Below are 18,832 nucleotides of genomic sequence, written 5' to 3' on the forward strand. Positions count from 1 at the left end.
CTCGAAAAGACTTCTTCGAAGAAAAACAACTTGTAACACTCCGAGCCCAACACCAGATGGCGGGATGTGCACAGCATGTGAATCTGCAGCGACTAATGCAACGAACAGATGTACACTGGGTAAGTGACATTTTCCATATATATATATATATATATATATATATATATATATATATATGTATGTATATATATATATATATATATACGTATATATATATATATATATATATATATATACGTATATATATATATAAGTGCTATGACCATCTTTGACCATCGAGGTTTTTTGTTTTTTGCTGATCAACTGCTGTGCAACATGCAAAAAACATTGACACATTCAATAGATTTCGTATAGGCGAAACATGTTGACTTTGCCAATGTTTGTTTATCCTATTTTCCATTTAATTCATACCTTGAACCATTTAAGTTTGGCTTAAGGATTTTTTTTCTAATTGATTGATGTGAAATCCTTTTGGAAAAATAAGAATAAGGGACCTAGGTACACTTGCAGGCATGCCGGATTTTCCAACTGGTTGTAAAAGAAAGGTATGCAAGCATCGTGGTTAAGGAACTGAGTTCACCACGCTAATATGGTATTTGCGGTTTTCTTAGTTGGCTCTAGTAGAAAGGTATATAGACAAGACTGAATAAATAAATACATCTCGTTCACTAACATCTTTGTTTTTGGTCTCAACAAGTACAAACTGTCATTGTAGTTCCAGCCACCGTAGATAACTACTTTGTGTGTGGTTGCTCTCCTTGTTAAGAGCAGAATGCTGTACTTCTCAGTGATGTTAGCCAACAAAGCACCAAAGTAAGAAAATGGCATCCTGGAAGTCCATACAAGTATACAATACAAACAATTTACAATAAACAAAAGGCCATGGCTAATGCCAGATGTACAAAATGGAGAACCACACCAAGAATCCTGCTTAGGGGGTTTAAGACCTAGACTAAAGTCCACCCCAGAGAGTCCCACCCTCTTGTGACAACTCCCAATGTAACAGAGGCAGAGTCGTGTGTCAAGAGGTTTGCAATCATTTAGGAAGTTGCACCTTCAGCACCCCTGTGACTTGCACCCTGCCTTCACCAGCTGCTATACGGGATCCAGGCAGACCAGTGCAAAGGCAGACAGTGAGTTCACTTTCATCCCACTCCAACACATGTGACAGGAACCTCAGAACTACCCAAAAAAAACCTTAACGAACATGAGCCCCACAGAAGCTGTGGTAAATACTGACAACTAAAACTACAGCTGAAAAGATAACCCTCCAGACCATCGATCACTAAGGATGCCTCCCACTAAGAGGGGACCCTGATGCTTTCCTTCTCTTATCAGTACTTACAGAAACATGCCTCACTTTTCACCTCCTCGTGGTCACTGCACAACACCACAACTACTTCTGGGTCTAAGGACAGCGCAGGCAAAGATAGCTTAAACTGAAGAATGAAGACTCCCAGCCAAGTCCTGCGCGTTACAGAGCATTCGAGAGCGTTCATGCGCAGTGCGGCATTGCAGGAGTTTCAACTTGTATCTCTGGTAATGGGCAAGCAAAGGGAGTAGGTTGGCTTGGGGGCTCGACTTGCTCCCTGATGCTGGGCTGATGAGTGTTAAATGAGCAAGAGCCAGGAAACAAAAAAGGCGAAAAAGAAAAGAGCCTCAAGGAAGTCAGATGCTTCAACGGGCTCCTGTGCACAGATGAGGGGCAGGGCGACCAAGATGGCTGGCTTCGCTTTGGAGCACACAACGGGAAATTAATTTTAATTGTGTGTTCCAAAGGAGCGTCGGCCATCTTCTGTGCTTATCTTGAGGAAAGAGCATGTGCCATAAGGGCTAGAGCCTCCCGCCATAAACCTGGGAAACCAGGTTTGAGTCTTGGCGGAGGCTCAGCATCCCGTGATTCTCTGCAAATCACTAAATGTATCCGTAATGCAAGTGGTGCCTGTGCAAAGCACTCGGATACCTTTGGGTCGAGTTTGCGCTGTGTAAAATTGTATAAATAAATAAAGATTTTTTTTATAGCAAAAATAGCAGGTGGGGGTGGTAGAAAAAAAAAGCCAAGGGAGTGTGTAAAACTGGAGGGAGAGGTGAGAGGCAGCACAACAGCACAAAACAAACAATGTGCAGTGGAAAGATGGAACACATCCACTGGTATGGAGTGTGGTGAGGGAATGAAAAAAAATTACCTCAGAAACCATTTGGCCAGTGGGTGGATACTGAGCGACAGCAACTGATCGTCAGCTGGAAACGGTATTGGTCCAAACATCACAGAACAGCAACCGAAGCTGGGCAAAGAGAGGAATTGCAGCCTGATGACATCAGAAACAGTTGCTGACCAGTGAGAAAAGAAGAGTGATCGGCAAAAACTACCAGTGGTAAGTAATGTGTGGCCTGTGGGTGGGCTGTAAGCCCATTTTAAGCTTTTTTTTTATTTTTAACAAACGTTTTGCAGGTGAAACCTGGAAAAGAATACTTATATGGTACTTAATTTCATATTAACATTTAAAATTGACATAATACCATTTTTACAACAGCAGCATTTTCGTTAAAACCATAAAAGCAATACATTACACAACTTATACTCACTATTTTTCTTGTTAGTTTTCCTAGTGGTGATGATTAGCTCTCGGGTAGTCATGCACATTGATGCATTAACCCTTTTAAAACACTTGCAGGCAGGGAGCACTAATGGTTTTTCAGTAAAGTTGCATTCTTGTTTCTTTACCACCAGGCTGTAATGTGCATTATTGTCTGTCTACATTAACACACCTTATTGAATCGGAGAGACAAGGTGGCAACTACTGGGGAAAATTAATACTTATTCAGGACTGCCTCCACTGATTGTCAGACTGTGTATTGAAACACAAAATTCCCCTGAATGAACTTCACTTCAAATTTACTTACGGCTGACAGGAGGTGAATAGGGCTTACAACACAAAACATGAAAATACATTTCGTTCAACAGCCTGGGTTGTATGTTAACAATATCTCTCACTGTCATTGGTGAAAGGTGACTAACATATGGCAGTGAAAGATGAGTGAGCGTGTCGCTCAGTGTGTGACATCCTAATTGATCTTAAGGTGGTGGAGTGATAAATTAATGTAATTGCTATTTGAGGATTGCACTTATGCTCTCCGTATGTGTTATTTACTCAGTGTTTCATGTCATTGAGATGTGCAGGTTTTGAGTATGCTGGTGATGTTTTACCTTACTGTATTAAATAGTCCAAATTTACACACGTAATAGTTTCCATGACAGCTTTAACTCTCGAGCAGGATTTTAAAATGGGCCTCATCAACACATGCTTCTCCGAGAAACAGTCTGATGAGGTTCAAGGCCTTATCCAAACAAATGACCATCTGATGTTGGGACTGGCAGAAACGATGTTGATAGCTAGGTCACCATCTTGGATGTGTTAATGCCCCAAAACGTCCAAGGGCACATGGAGGCCAGAAAAGAAGTGTAGTCTCACTTAATCAGAATTATAAACCTAGCTGTTCAGAGATTCCCAATACTTCATACACTTCCTCTATGTAGTATTTTGATGTATTTTTTTTTTTTTCTCAACTCAGACTGTACTCTTAGTAATTGCAGTTATTCATTATTGCCCATTAGGATTTCATGGCTTTTTATATAAGCCACTTGGACAGTCCTATTTCTGCAACCATCAACATTGAAAGTTATGATGACTATACCATGCTAGTAATACATTTCAACTCTTTGTCAATGCCAATCCACACAACAAGCAACACATTAAGTTTTGTGTTCTCTCACACTATTATAACAGCTGAACTAATGACTTAGCCTCTCGGGTGGCCTGCCCACTCCTTAATGTGTTTCATCTCAAACATGATTAAAAAACTTTTTCCCCAAAGGAAGCCTAAGACAAACTCACTCTGAATAAAATATACTAAAAACTCAAGCACATTATGAACTAACACAACAAGCTGGTCATAAAGGATGATAAAATCAAAATCAGAGTCAACAAAGTATTAGCTGGACAAAGAAGAAGCTGTCAACTTGAAGGAAGGTGGTGCAAAACATTAAGAACTATTGACAATACAGATTAAGAAATATGTTCAATAAGCTATCAGAAGGTTATTAGAAGGGTAGCAAAAGTCTACGTAAAGATAAAGCATTGACAATGAACCAACAGTTCTAGCCAGTTATTCAATACTTTCCAAGAACTCACTAATCCGTAAGTCTTAAAAATACCCCTGCAAAGATCTAATGTCATTTTGTAAGTTAAAATATAAACAATTTGAGAGGGTATGGGGGTTTACATTGACCCACTCTTTTCTCACATATTTCTCCACCTACTACAAATGTTGCTGACAGGTCTTAAACATTTGGATGAGAAGGATGTGTTGTTCTTGTGTTAAAGAACAAAGCTTCTAACATTACTTAGAACCTTGCACTGTGGCATGCATTAAACAGGTGATTGCAACTCTTAGTTCAGACTGCGCTTATGTGATTTTAGGACAAATATTTTTTGAAGTTTCAGTCCGAAACTACTCAAGCAAGAATGATCTAACCTCCTACTGAAACACCAACCTTGTTTACAAATATCCATGACAATTGCCACCCAATTCCCAAGCCCTCTTTGCTCAGTAAAATCTTAATAATAAAGGTTAGAACATATCAAACTTTATGTGGAACCAAACCATGTTCTACATGGTCACAAGTCAGGGTTTATGACCCTTTAGGAGCAACAAAGCCCCACTGGCCAACATTAGAGATGAAATGCTTACTGTAGCTGATCAATACTGAAAATCTACACTGTGTCAAATCTAAAACCACTAACCTGTGTGATTGTTTCCTTTCAGGAACGATGTAGATCCCCATACCCACTTGTGCCCACCTCCGTGATGTTCTAGAAGGTGCAAATCAGCAGATGGGAAAATAAGGAGAGAAGGAGCAAAAGAGGACGTTTCTTTGACGTCTCTTGGAAGAACCAGCTTCATAAATCTTTTTCCACACTGTCTGCTAGGACGCCTCGAATGAAGGTTATGACTAAGATTCAGTACCTTTTGGATCCGCACTGGTCACCACATTCAAAGAAACAACATTGATGAATACAATGGAATCAGGCACTAATAAATAATGAAGTACTACACAGTTGTATTTGATGAATACCCACAGTACATTAATTCACTGGTCATTATGTTGAAGGAAGGCTATTGTTGAAAATGGCCTGAGTACCTTTTAAATAGATGGCAGCACAGGCTATTCACCTAGTCTGTTACTAACTATTCTGCCTCGGTTACAAATCAGAGTCCATTCTTTAATTATTTGTGCATTAACCTTCATGCAAAAGCACCATCTTGAAAAACACCTTCACAGAATGCGTATTACTAACGTTAGACTGTAGAAGTCTTTAATATGGATTGTTCTATGTAACTGTTTTCTTCCCTTGCAGAAACAGAATGTGCACAGTTGAAACACATTATGGAAAATACTATGTGTAAGAGTATGCCGTACCCAAAGGTACGAGCAAGTGCAGAGAGCCCAATCAATCAATCAAATAATTTCTTAAGCGCACTACTCGCCCAGTAGGGTTTCAAGGCCCTGGGGGGGGGGAGGCTTTCTGGTGACTGCTCAAAAAGCCATGTTTTAAGGTGCTTTCTGAATGTTAGGAGGTCCTGGGTCTTGCGCAGGTTGGTGGGGAGGGAGTTCCAGGTCTTGGAAGCGAGGTGGGCAAAGGATCTTTCCATGCACGATACATGGGAAATTCTGCTTGTGGAACTTCTCATCTTTTCAGGGGTTGTTTATTATCTTTGCTGGTGATGCAGTCCACTGCAATGCCAGATGCTGTCTGTTGGGTGATGCCACTTTGAAGGGTGATACCTGAGAACATGGCAAGTGGGTGATACCGGAACATGGCAAGTAAGGCTTGGGTCTCTGGGCATAGCTTAACTAGATGAATGTGCCCTAGACGGCTGTCAATCCCTTGATGCCTTTGGTTCTCTCTGAATCTGCAGTCGTTTCCCATTCTCCAAACCTCTACTTTGCCTATTCTGCATCCTCTGCATTGATGTTCAGGCAGATTCCTATACTGGTATAGGAAAGGTTCTGATAGTTGGATATCACACGGGCACTGATGGGGCTAATATTGATGGGACTTTAAAAGTTGAAAATCGTCTGTGTGTGTGTGTGTAGGGATAGGGGGGATGGCTCTTCAACATCCGTGGAATTAAGGACCACCAGCAATGAGTATTATGACACTGATTGTGCTGATCCTCTGCTGCAAACAACAGGGTGGATAACAGAGTACTATTGAAGTGGCTTCTGGACTGGGCAGGTATCACAGAGAGAGAGTTCTTGATTAGATCGGCTCATTTTTAGTGGATGTAGTCAATAAGTACAATTAATTAAGACCTCCGTTAACCATATGTAAAACGTGATGTAAGACATTTTCCTCTCTTAGAATGTAGAAAAGAATAAGATCCTGCTGTTTGGCAGAGCAGACCATAAATCCATCCTCTTTGATTGGCCACAGAACCCGGGACTCCCACACCCCTTCCAAGTCACTTCCTCCCCCTTCAAACATGATGGCAAAAAACAAGGTAATGGTATTCAACGTTTACATATCTTACTTCAGTGCAAATTAGCACATTGGTTAACTGTAAAAAAAAAATCCTGCCCTTACCCCACTGCACCCAGCTGGACTGCTTTTATGTGGCATATAGAGTATTCCAATACAAACATTGGCTGAAAAATTGTAATGCTTGGAGAATCATGCTGGAGAACTACGACTTCATCTCTGAAAGTATTAGTTGTGCTGGCTACCAGTAGAAGACCGAATCGAACTAAAAGTTCTTTATACCCAAAGAATACTGGAAGACAGCTTGGCGTTCATACTGAATCTTTCCCTTGCTACTTCTTATTAAACATTTTCATGTCTTGTGCATAATACCAGATCACCCAACAAACCTGGAATGGAAAAACAACGCAGATTCACATTCCTTGGAGTTCACAATTCAAAGCCAAGAAGTAATCCGACCCAGTCATTGAGGGCAGAACCCAACTGGCTTAGAAAAAAGAAATTCCTAAAAACCCAACTATTCAGAAGTGCCTCTTACTGTACGACTGAATTGCTAGTAGATCATGGCATGTAGATGATGGTACTCCTACTGATCCATTATCCAGGACTTTAATTGAAACTGCATAGTCCTTCCTCTGAAGAAGTCTCTTTGAGACAATGCACTGCACTTAATACAGTAAATAAATATGAACTTAATACTGTAGCGATTGTAGTATATTGGTTTTTTTCTCCATAGTTTTTTTCTGTCTCAACGCGATAGACATATCCTAATAATCTCTATTCTAATGTAATCTTTCCACATTTTATCTGTCTGTCCAACAATAAGGAATATAAGCTCCAGCTTTTAAAACTTGGGCATCACTGTTAATGCACTCTAGTTCCAAGAATTTAAGTTTATAAGTGCAGAGGCACCAACAATGTAAATTTATTTTAATAGCTCAATATTATTTAATTATTCATAGTGCTTTTCATAATTGTCAGCCCACCCGTTTTTCTCCGGTACTGAGCACTTGCACTTCTTCAATTTGAAAGGGTTAGTACCTGCACTTTTCTGCTCTGCTGCAATACGTTTAATGGGAGAATACCGACACTTCTAAGGAACAAACAGGTACCTTAAAGTGTGAGTACCTGGACGTCTGTATTTCCATTTAAAGCGCTATATATATATATGTTCGATGGCATGTGTAGCTGCAGATACACATGCTGTGCACATTCCGCCATCTGGTGTTGGGCTCGGAGTGTTACAAGTTGTTTTTCTTCGAAGAAGTCTTTTCGAGTCACGAGATCGAGGGACTCCTCCCATTTCGGCTCCATTGCGCATGGGCGTCGACTCCATCTTAGATTGTTTTTTTTCCGCCATCGGGTTCGGACGTTTTCCTTTTCGCTCCGGGTTTCGGTTCGGAAAGTTAGTTAGAATCTCGGAAAAATCGTCGGTATTGTTTGCGTTCGGTATCGGGTTAGTTATAACAGATCGACACCGACTTTTGAAGAGCTCCGGTGGCCCTTCGGGATTTTTTCGATCCCCCGTCGGGGCCTGGTCGGCCTGGCCACGTGTCTCTTCAAGGCTGATGGAACGGACCCCATTCCGCTTCTGCCCAAAATGCCATAACAAGTATCCATATACAGATCAGCATCTGGTCTGTAACTTGTGTTTGTCACCAGAACACAAGGAAGATATTTGTGAAGCCTGTCGAGCGTTTTGGTCCAGGAAGACACTAAGAGACCAAAGAGCAAGAAGACTGCAAATGGCGTCGGCGCTGACAGGACAAGGGCGTTTCGAGGAGGAAGAAGATACCTTCTCCATCCAGGAATCGGACTCGGATGAGATCGATCCCGAAAAAACACCGAAAACCGTGAGTAAGACGTCGAAACATAAAACTCACGAGGAGACCACAAAAGCCCAGGGGACGCCACCGCCAACAGGCCATGGCTTAACCCGAAAAATAGGTGACCGATCATCGGCACCGAAAAGGGGCACGCTAGTGTCGAAGTCATCTGACTCCGGTCGAGATACCGCCACACAGCAATCTCTGGCCCGAGATAGCGGCTCCGAGCAAGTTCGGCACCGAGACAGCGGCACCGAAATGAATCTGCACCGAGAGACGACGACGCGGGAAAAAAAAAAAGGTTTAGTCAGAACCAAAAAAAGTAGCCGAAAAGGTTTCGATACCGAAACATCCGGCCTCGGAACCGAAATCAAGTTCCTACACAGAGGAACAAGGACTGTCCTCACAAATGAAAATACATAGATTTGGACAGGAATTGGAGACAATGGAGCCAGACTACACCCAAAGAAGGCTCCACATCCAAAAAGAAACAGGGAAGATCAGCACTCTCCCTCCTATTAGAATGAAACGCAAACTTGGCTTCCAGGAGAAAGACTAGCAGCCACAGGCAAAGGTGGCTAAACAAGTAAGCCCGCCACCGTCTCCACAACGATCGCCGCAAACATCACCGGTAGCCACTCCACCTATGATGCAATCCCCGACTCATACAGGGATGAGTCAAGATGACACTGACGCGTGGGACCTTTATGATGCGCCAGTGTCAGATAATAGTCCTGACTGTTATCCAGCTAGACCGTCGCCACCAGAAGATTGTACAGCCTACGCACAGGTGGTGTCGAGGGCAGCGGCATTTCATAATGTCAGCCTGCATGCAGAGCCCATTGAAGACGACTTTCTATTTAATACATTGTCGTCCACACACAGCCAGTACCAGAGTCTTCCCATGCTACCCGGAATGCTAAAACACTCCAAACAAGTGTTTGAGGAGCCTGTAAAAGGAAGGGCCATTACTCTAAGAGTGGAGAAAAAATATAAACCGCCACCAACAGACCCCGTGTACATCACACAACAGCTAACACCGGACTCAGTTGTAGTAGGGGCAGCTCGCAAGAGAGCGAACTCACATACTTCAGGAGATGCACCACCTCCAGATAAAGAGTCGAAAATTTGACGCAGCAGGCAAAAGGGTGGCGGCACAGGCAGCAAACCAGTGGTGTATTGCAAACTCACAGGCTTTGTTGGCCAGATACGATAGGGCTCATTGGGACGAAATGCAACACTTTATAGAACATTTGCCCAAGGAGTTCCAAAAAAGAGCACAGCAAGTAGTAGGAGAAGGACAGAGTATCTCCAACAATCAGATACGGTCAGCAATGGATGCAGCAGACACAGCTGCTAGAACTGTCAACACAGCAGTGACAATAAGGAGACATGCATGGCTGCGTACATCAGGATTTAAACCGGAAATACAGCAAGCTGTGCTGAATATGCCATTTAACGGACAGCAGTTGTTTGGGCCGGAGGTGGACACTGCTATCGAAAAACTTAAGAAAGACACTGATACGGCCAAAGCCATGGCACACTCTACTCCCCACAGAGCAGAGGCACATTTCGAAAAACACAGTTTCGAGGGGTGTTTCGAGGGAGGTTTCGAGGGCAAAGCACAGAACCCACGACCTCACAAACAAGGCCCACTTATCAGAGCCAATATCTGCGGGGAAGTTTTTGGGGACAATATAGAGGGGGACAGTTCCCAAAAAGTAGAGGGAAGTTCCAAAGCCCCAAAACTCCTCAAAACAAGCAGTGACTTCCAAGTCACACATCCCCAACACATAACACCTGTGGGGGGGAGACTAAGCCAATTTTACAAACATTGGGAGGAGATAACAACAGACACTTGGGTACTGGCAATTATCCAGCATGGTTATTGCATAGAATTTCTCAAATTCCCTCCAAACGTCCCACCGAAAACCCACAATATGTCAAAACAACATATAGATCTTCTAGGACTAAAAGTTCAGGCATTGCTACAGAAAGAAGCAATAGAATTGGTACCAAACCAACAGAAAGGAACAGGAGTTTACTCTCTGTACTTTCTCATACCCAAAAAAGACAAGAGTCTGAGACCTATATTAGATCTCAGAACATTAAATACCTACATCAAATCAGATCACTTTCACATGGTGACATTACAGGACGTAATCCCACTGCTCAAACAACAAGACTACATGACAACACTAGACCTAAAGGATGCATATTTCCATATACCGATACATCCTTCACACAGAAAGTACTTAAGGTTTGTATTCCAAGGGGTACATTACCAATTCAAGGGGTTGCCATTCGGAATAACAACTGCGCCAAGAGTTTTTACAAAGTGCCTGGCAGTCGTAGCTGCACATATCAGAAGGCAGCAAATACATGTGTTCCCGTACCTAGACGATTGGTTAATCAAAACCAACACGCTAGAACGGTGTTCACAACACACAAAGTATGTCATAGAAACCCTCCACAAACTAGGTTTCTCAATCAACTACACAAAGTCACACCTTCTGCCGTGTCAGATACAGCAATACTTAGGGGCGACAATCAACACAGCAAAAGGGATTGCCACTCCAAGTCCACAAAGGGTTTAGGCATTTCACAATGTAATACAAGCCATATATCCAAAACAAAAAATACAAGTCAAAATGGTGATGAAACTCCTAGGCATGATGTCCTCATGCATAGCCATTGTCCCAAACGCAAGGTTGCACATGCGGCCCTTACAACAGTGCCTAGCATCACAATGGTCACAGGCACAGGGTCAACTTCTAGATCTGGTGTTGGTAGACCGCCAAACATACACCTCGCTTCAATGGTGGAACAGTATAAATTTAAACCAAGGGCGGCCTTTCCAAGACCCAGTGCCACAATATGTAATAACGACAGATGCCTCCATGATAGGGTGGGGAGCACACTTCAATCAACACAGCATCCAAGGACAATGGGACAGTCAGCAAAAACAGTTTCACATAAATCACTTAGAACTATTGGCAGTATTTCTAGCGCTGAAAGCATTTCAACCCATAATAAGCCTAAAACACATTCTTGTCAAAACAGACAACATGACAACGATGTATTACCTAAACAAACAGGGAGGGACACACTCAACACAGTTGTGTCTCCTGGCACAGAGAATATGGCATTGGGCGATTCACAACCACATTCGCCTAATAGCACAATTTATTCCAGGAATTCAGAATCAGTTAGCAGACAATCTCTCTCGGGATCACCAACAGATCCACGAATGGGAGATTCACCCCCCAAATACTGAACACTTACTTCCAGAGTTGGGGAACACCACAAATAGATCTATTTGCAACAAAGGAAAACGCAAAATGCCGAAACTTCGCATCGAGGTAGCCACAACATCAGTCTCAGGGCAATGCGTTATGGATGAGTTAGTCAGGGATATTTGCTTACGCTTTTCCCCCTCTCCCACTCCTTCCATATCTTGTAAACAAGTTGAGTCAAAACAAACTCATACTAATAGCGCCAACATGGGCAAGACAACCTTGGTACACAACACTACTAGACCTCTCAGTAGTGCCTCATGTCAAACTACCAAACAGACCAGATCTGTTAACGCAACACAAACAACAGATCAGACACCCAAATCCAGCATCGCTGAATCTAGCAATTTGGCTCCTGAAGTCCTAGAGTTCGGACACTTAGACCTTACACAGGAATGTATGGAGGTCATAAAACAAGCTAGGAAGCCTACCACTAGACATTGCTATGCAAATAAGTGGAAAAGATTTGTTTATTACTGCCATAATAATCAAATTCAACCCTTACACGCATCTGCCAAAGATATCGTAAAATACTTACTACATTTGCAAAAGTCAAAGCTAGCTTTTTCTTCCATTAAGATAAATCTTACTGCAATTTCAGCTTACCTGCAAATTACGCACTCAACTTCACTGTTTAGGATACCAGTCATAAAAGCGTTTATGGAAGGCCTAAAGAGAATTATACCACCAAGAACACCACCAGTTCCTTCATGGAACCTCAACATTGTCTTAACACGACTCATGGGTCCACCTTTTGAGCCCATGCACTCTTGTGAAATCCAATACTTAACATGGAAAGTTGCATTTTTAATTGCCATCACATCTTTAAGAAGAGTAAGTGAGATTCAAGCTTTTACCATACAAGAACCATTTATTCAAATAAACAAGCATAAAGTAGTTCTAAGGACAAATCCTAAATTTTTACCAAAAGTCATATCACCGTTCCACTTGAATCAAACAGTGGAATTACCAGTATTCTTCCCACAGCCAGATTCTGTAGCTGAAAGAGCACTACATACATTAGACATCAAAAGAGCGTTAATGTACAACATTGACAGAACAAAACTAATTCGAAAAACAAAACAATTATTTATTGCTTTCCAAAAACCTCATACAGGAAATCCAATTTCTAAACAAGGCATTGGTAGATGGATAGTTAAATGCATTCAAACCTGTTACCTTAAAGCAAAAAGAGAACTGCCTATTACACCAAAGGCGCACTCAACTAGAAAGAAAGGTCCTACCATGGCCTTTCTAGGAAATATTCCAATGACCGAAATATGTAAGACAGCTACATGGTCTACGCCTCATACATTTACTAAACACTACTGTGTAGATGTGTTAACAGCACAACAAGCCACAGTAGGTCAAGCAGTACTACGAACATTGTTTCAAACAACTTCAACTCCTACAGGCTGAACCACCGCTTTTGGGGAGATAACTGCTTACTAGTCTATGCACAGCATGTGTATCTGCAGCTATACATGCCATCGAACGGAAGATGTCACTTACCCAGTGTACATCTGTTCGTGGCATTAGTCGCTGCAGATTCACATGCGCCCACCTGCCTCCCCGGGAGCCTGTAGCCGTTTAGAAGTTGATCTTGAACATTTGTAAATTTGTAAATATATTACTTTAAACTACATTATGTACATCATATTCACTCCATTGCATGGGCACTATTACTAGCATACACAACTCCTACCTCACCCTCTGCGGGGAAAACAATCTAAGATGGAATCGACGCCCATGTGCAATGGTGCCGAAATGGGAAGACTCCCTAGATCTCGTGACTCGAAAAGACTTCTTCGAAGAAAAACAACTTGTAACACTCCGAGCCCAACACCAGATGGCGGGATGTGCACAGCATGTGAATCTGCAGCGACTAATGCCACGAACAGATGTACACTGGGTAAGTGACATTTTCCATATGTTCGGTGGCATGTGTAGCTGCAGATACACATGCTGTGCATTATCCTGCCATCTAGTGTTGGGCTCAGGGTGTTACAAGTTGTTTTTCTTCGAAGAAGTCTTTTCGAATCACGAGACCGAGTGACTCCTCCCTTTCGGCTCCATTGCGTATGGGCGTCCACTCCATCTTAGATTGTTTTCTTTCCGCCATCGGGTTCGGACGTGTTCCTCTTCGCTCCGTATTTCGAATCGGGAAAGTTAGCTAAATTATCGAAAATTCGAAGGTATTGTTATCGTTCGGTACCGGGTTAGTGTTAGTGTATCGACACCGACATCAAGAGCGCTCTGGCGGCCCTTCGGGGCTTCCGTTCTTCACCGAGGCCTGGTCGGCCCGAACACACCCGTTGTCCCAGACTAATGGACCGGACCCCATTCCGCTTCTGTCCTAAGTGTCATTCGAAGTATCCTTATACAGACCAGCACCGGGTCTGTAATCTGTGTTTATCACCTGAACACAGGGAGGATACTTGCGAGGCTTGTCGAGTGTTTTGATCAAAAAAGACCTTGAGAGATCGACGTGCAAGAAGACTGAAAATGGCGTCGACACCAAAAGAGCAACTTGACGTCAAAAAGGAGGAAAGCATTTCCATCCAGGGGACGGACTCTGATGAATCCGAAAGTGAACGACCCTCGACCGTGCAGCGAACAGTGAGTAAACCTGCCCCGTCCAAAACTCACACAAAGACATTTAAGGCCTTGGGGACGCAACCGCCAGCAGGCCATGGCTTAACCCACCGAAAAGAAGGTGACCAAACATCGGCACCGAAAAAGGCCAGAGAATTGCCGAAGACTTCCGACTCCGGTTGAGATTCCGGCACCAAACGATCTCGACGCCGAGAGTTCGATTCACCCAAAGTGAGGAAAATATCTTCGGAACCGAAAAAGACTATATCTGAAACCTTGATCCCGAAAAAAGCGGCTTCTGAGCCGAAAAGAAGCTCTTATACAGAAGAGCAAGGACTTTCCAGCCAAATGAAGGAAAGACATAGATTTGAGCAGGAATTAAGTATGGAAGAACCGGACCATACACAAAGGAGGTTACATATCCAGAAAGAGACTGGAAAAATACAAACTTTACCTCCACTCAAATCTAAAAGGAAACTTACATTTCAGGAGACAGAAATGCAACCTAAGGCAAAAGTGGTTAGATACAAATCCCCACCACCAAGGGTATCACCATAACCATCCCCACCGCACTCGCCACAACTGTCACCAGTGGGAACACCTACAATGCAGTCACCCACACATACTGGGATGACACAGGATGATGCTGATGCATAGGACTTATATGATGCACCAGTATCGGATAACAGTCCGGATTGTTATCCAACAAAGCCATCACCTCCAGAAGACAGTACTGCATATACGCAGGTACTATCCAGAGCAGCTACGTTCCACAACGAAGCAATGCACTCAGAGCCAGAGGAGGATGATTTCCTGTTTAACACCTTGGCATCCACCCACCCTTCCTATCAGAGTCTTCCAATGCTCCCGGGCATGCTCAAACACACGAAACAGGTCTTCCAGGAGCCTGTAAAGGGAAGGGCTATCACGCCGAGAGTTGAGAAGAAATACAAACCTCCCCCAACAGATCCGGTGTTCATAACACAACAACTTACACTGGACTCAGTGGTTGTAGGAGAGGCAAGAAAGAGCGCAAACTCTCAATCGTCAGGAGACGCTCCACTGCCTGACAAAGAAAGTAGAAAGTTTGACGCAGCACAAGTAGCCAATCAATGGCGGATTGCAAACTTGCAAGCCCTACTTGCTCTCTACGACAGGGCACACTGGGACGAGATGCAACACATCATACAGCACTTGCCCAAGGAAATCTAGAAACGTGCCCAACAGGTTGTGGAAGAAGGACAGGCCATATCTAACAACCAGATAAGGTCCACACTAGACTCGGCAGACACGGCAGCACGAACAGTCAACACGGCGGTAACCATTCGCAGGCATGCATGGTTAAGAAGTTCTGGATTCAAGCCAGAGATTCAACAAGCGGTGTTGAACATGCCGTTCAATCAAGAACAGTTGTTTGGGCCGGAAGTTGACACAGCAATTGAGAAGTTAAAAAAAGGCACGGCCAAAGCCATGGGCGCGCTCTATTCCCCACAAATCAGAGGCACCTTTAGGTAACCACAATTCAGAGGGGGTTTTCGGCAACAAACATCAGAGCCTTCTACCTCTCAAACCAGACCCACCTATCAGGCACAATACCAAAGGGGAGGGTTTCGTGGTTCCTATAGAGGACAATTCCCAAGAGGAAAGGGAAAGTTCCAAGCAACCAAACCAAGCCAGACCAAACAGTGACTTCAATGTCACAAAACCCCAACACTTGTCACCAGTGGGGGGGAGATTAACCACATATTATCAGGACTGGACACATATTACCACGGACGCATGGGTCCTATCAATTATCCAACATGGTGATTGCATAGAATTCACAACATTCCCGCCAGATGTGCCACCAAGAACGCACAATCTGTCCCAACAACACTTAGACCTATTACAAATAGAGGTCCAAGCACTACTACAAAAACAAGCAATAGAGCTCGTACCCAAACATCAGAGAGGAACAGGCGTATACTCACTATATTTCCTAATTCCAAAAAAAGGACAAAATGTTAAGACCCATTTTAGATCTCAGAACACTGAATCTCTTCATCAAATCAGACCACTTCCACATGGTAATACTTCAAGATGTGGTTCCCTTATTAAAAAAAGGAAGAATACATGACAACATTGGATCTCAAGGATGCGTATTTCCACATACCCATCCATCCTTCTCACAGAAAATACTTAAAGTTTCTAATGAATGGCGTACACTATCAATTCAAAGTGCTACCGTTCGGAATAACAACAGCACCAAGGGTATTCACAAAATGCCTAGCAGTAGTAGCCGCTCACATAAGGAAAAAGCACATGCACGTATTCCCATATTTAGACGACTGGCTAATAAAAACCAACACTCAACAACAATGTCTTCTTCACACGCAATACGTCATAGAAACTACACAAAGTGGAGTTCTCTATCAATTACCAAAAATCACATCTGCAACCATCCCAAATACAACATTTGGGAGCAACACTCAACACACAAAGGGTCCAAGCGTACCAAAATGTAACATCAAGCACACAACCAAACCAACACTACCCAGTAAGGTTTGTAATGAAACTTCTAGGCATGATGTCTTCATGCATAGCCATTGTCCCAAATGCAAGATTACACATGCGACCCTTACAACAGTGCCTAGCAAAACAATGGACACAAGCACAGGGTCAACTTCAAGATCTAGTGTTGATAGACCGCCAAACACACTCCTCGCTTCAATGGTGGAACCCAATAAATTTAAACAAAGGGTGGCCGTTCCAAGACCCAGTGCCTCAAGCTGTTATCACAACAGACGCTTCCATGATGGGATGGGGAGCACACCTCAACAAGCACAGCATACAGGGTCAATGGGACAATCAACAAAAACAACTTCACATAAATCATTTGGAACTGCTAGCGTTTTTTCTAGCATTAAAAGCATTTCAACCACTGGCAGCCCACAAACACATTCTTGTCAAAACCGACAACATGACAACAATGTATTAGCTCAACAAACAAGGGGGGGGGACACACTCGTCACAACTGTGTCTCTTCGCACAAAAGATTTGGCATTGGGCAATTCACTTTCACATTCGCCTAATAGCACAATACATACCAGGCATTCAGAATCAGTTTGCCGACAATCTCAGTCGGGATCACCAGTAAACTCACGAATGGGAAATACATCCCCAGATCCTACAGGATCACTTCCTCTGCTGGGGAACACCAAACATAGACCTATTCGCAACAAAAGAAAATGTCAAAACTTCGCGTCCAGGTACCCACACCCTCAATCCAAGGGCAATGCACTATGGATCAATTGGTCAGGGATATTTGCTTACGCTTTTCCCCCCCTCTCCCACTCATTCCTTATCTGGTCAACAAACTAAGTCAAAACAAATCAAACTAATACTCATAGCACCAACCTGGGCTCGCCAACTGTGGTACACAACACTGTTGGACTTATCAGTAGTACCCCACATCAAATTACCAAACATACCAGATCTGTTAACACAACACAAACAACAGATCAGACACCCGAATCCAGCATCACTCAATCTAGCAATCTGGCTCCTGAAGTCTTAGAATTCAGACATTTAAATCTTACTCAAGACTGTATGGAAGTCATTAAACAAGCGAGAAAATACATTGTTACGCAAACAAATGGAAAAGATTTGTTTGCTACCGCCACACTAATCAAATTCAACCACTACATGCCTCCACAAAGGACATTGTAAGCTACTTATTACAATTACAAAAGTCCAATCTAGCATTCTCTTCTATTGAAATCCATCTCACTGCAATATCTGCAGATTACACATACAACATCACTTTTTAGAATCCCAGTCATTAAAGCATTTATGGAGGGACTAAAAAGAATCATACCCGTACCTTTGTGGAACCTTAATATTGTATTAACACGACTCATGGGCCCCCCATTCGAACCCATGCATTCTTGTGAAATGCAGTATCTGACTTGGAAAGTAGCCTTTCTAATAGCTATCACATCACTTAGAAGAGTAAGTGAAATACAAGCATTTACTATTCAAGAACCCTTTATACAAATACATAAACATAAAGTGGGTCTCCGTACAAATCCAAAATTCTTACCAAAGGTCATATCACCATTCCACCTTAACCAAACTGTGGAACTCCCAGTCTTCTTTCCGCAACCAGACTCAGTAGCTGAAAAGAGCCTTGCGTACATTAGACATAAAAAGAGCACTAATGTATTACATTCACAGAACGAAACAATTTCGGAAAACAAAACAATTGTTTATAGCCTTCCAAAAACCTCATGCAGGTAATCCTATATCCAAACAAGGCATCGCCAGATGGATAGTTAAATGTATTCAAACTTGCTATATTAAAGCAAAAAGAGAATTAACTATTACACCAAGAGCACATTCCACTAGGAAAAAAGGCGCTGCAATGGCTTTTCTTGGGAATATACCTATGACAGAAATTTGTAAGGCAGCCACCTGGTCTACGCCTCGTACATTTACTAAGCACTACTGTGTAGATGTGTTAGCAACGCCACAAGCCACAGTAGGACAGGCTATATTAAGAACATTATTCCAGACAACTTCAACTCCTACA

The 18,832-nt window shown here is 42.8% G+C and overlaps 1 long non-coding RNA gene across 1 annotated transcript; it reads left to right on the forward strand.

Annotated features, from left to right (window-relative positions):
• The first annotated feature begins 263 nt into the window (after positions 1 to 263).
• On the forward strand, positions 264 to 5,115 carry LOC138288060 (uncharacterized). The gene is made up of 2 exons (XR_011202319.1): positions 264 to 2,375; positions 4,828 to 5,115. It is a non-coding gene; the product is annotated as an uncharacterized lncRNA (long non-coding RNA).
• Positions 5,116 to 18,832: the final 13,717 nt, after the last annotated feature.

This window comes from Pleurodeles waltl, chromosome 4_1 (genome assembly GCF_031143425.1).
Source record: "Pleurodeles waltl isolate 20211129_DDA chromosome 4_1, aPleWal1.hap1.20221129, whole genome shotgun sequence".
Taxonomy (NCBI): Eukaryota; Metazoa; Chordata; class Amphibia; order Caudata; family Salamandridae; genus Pleurodeles; species Pleurodeles waltl.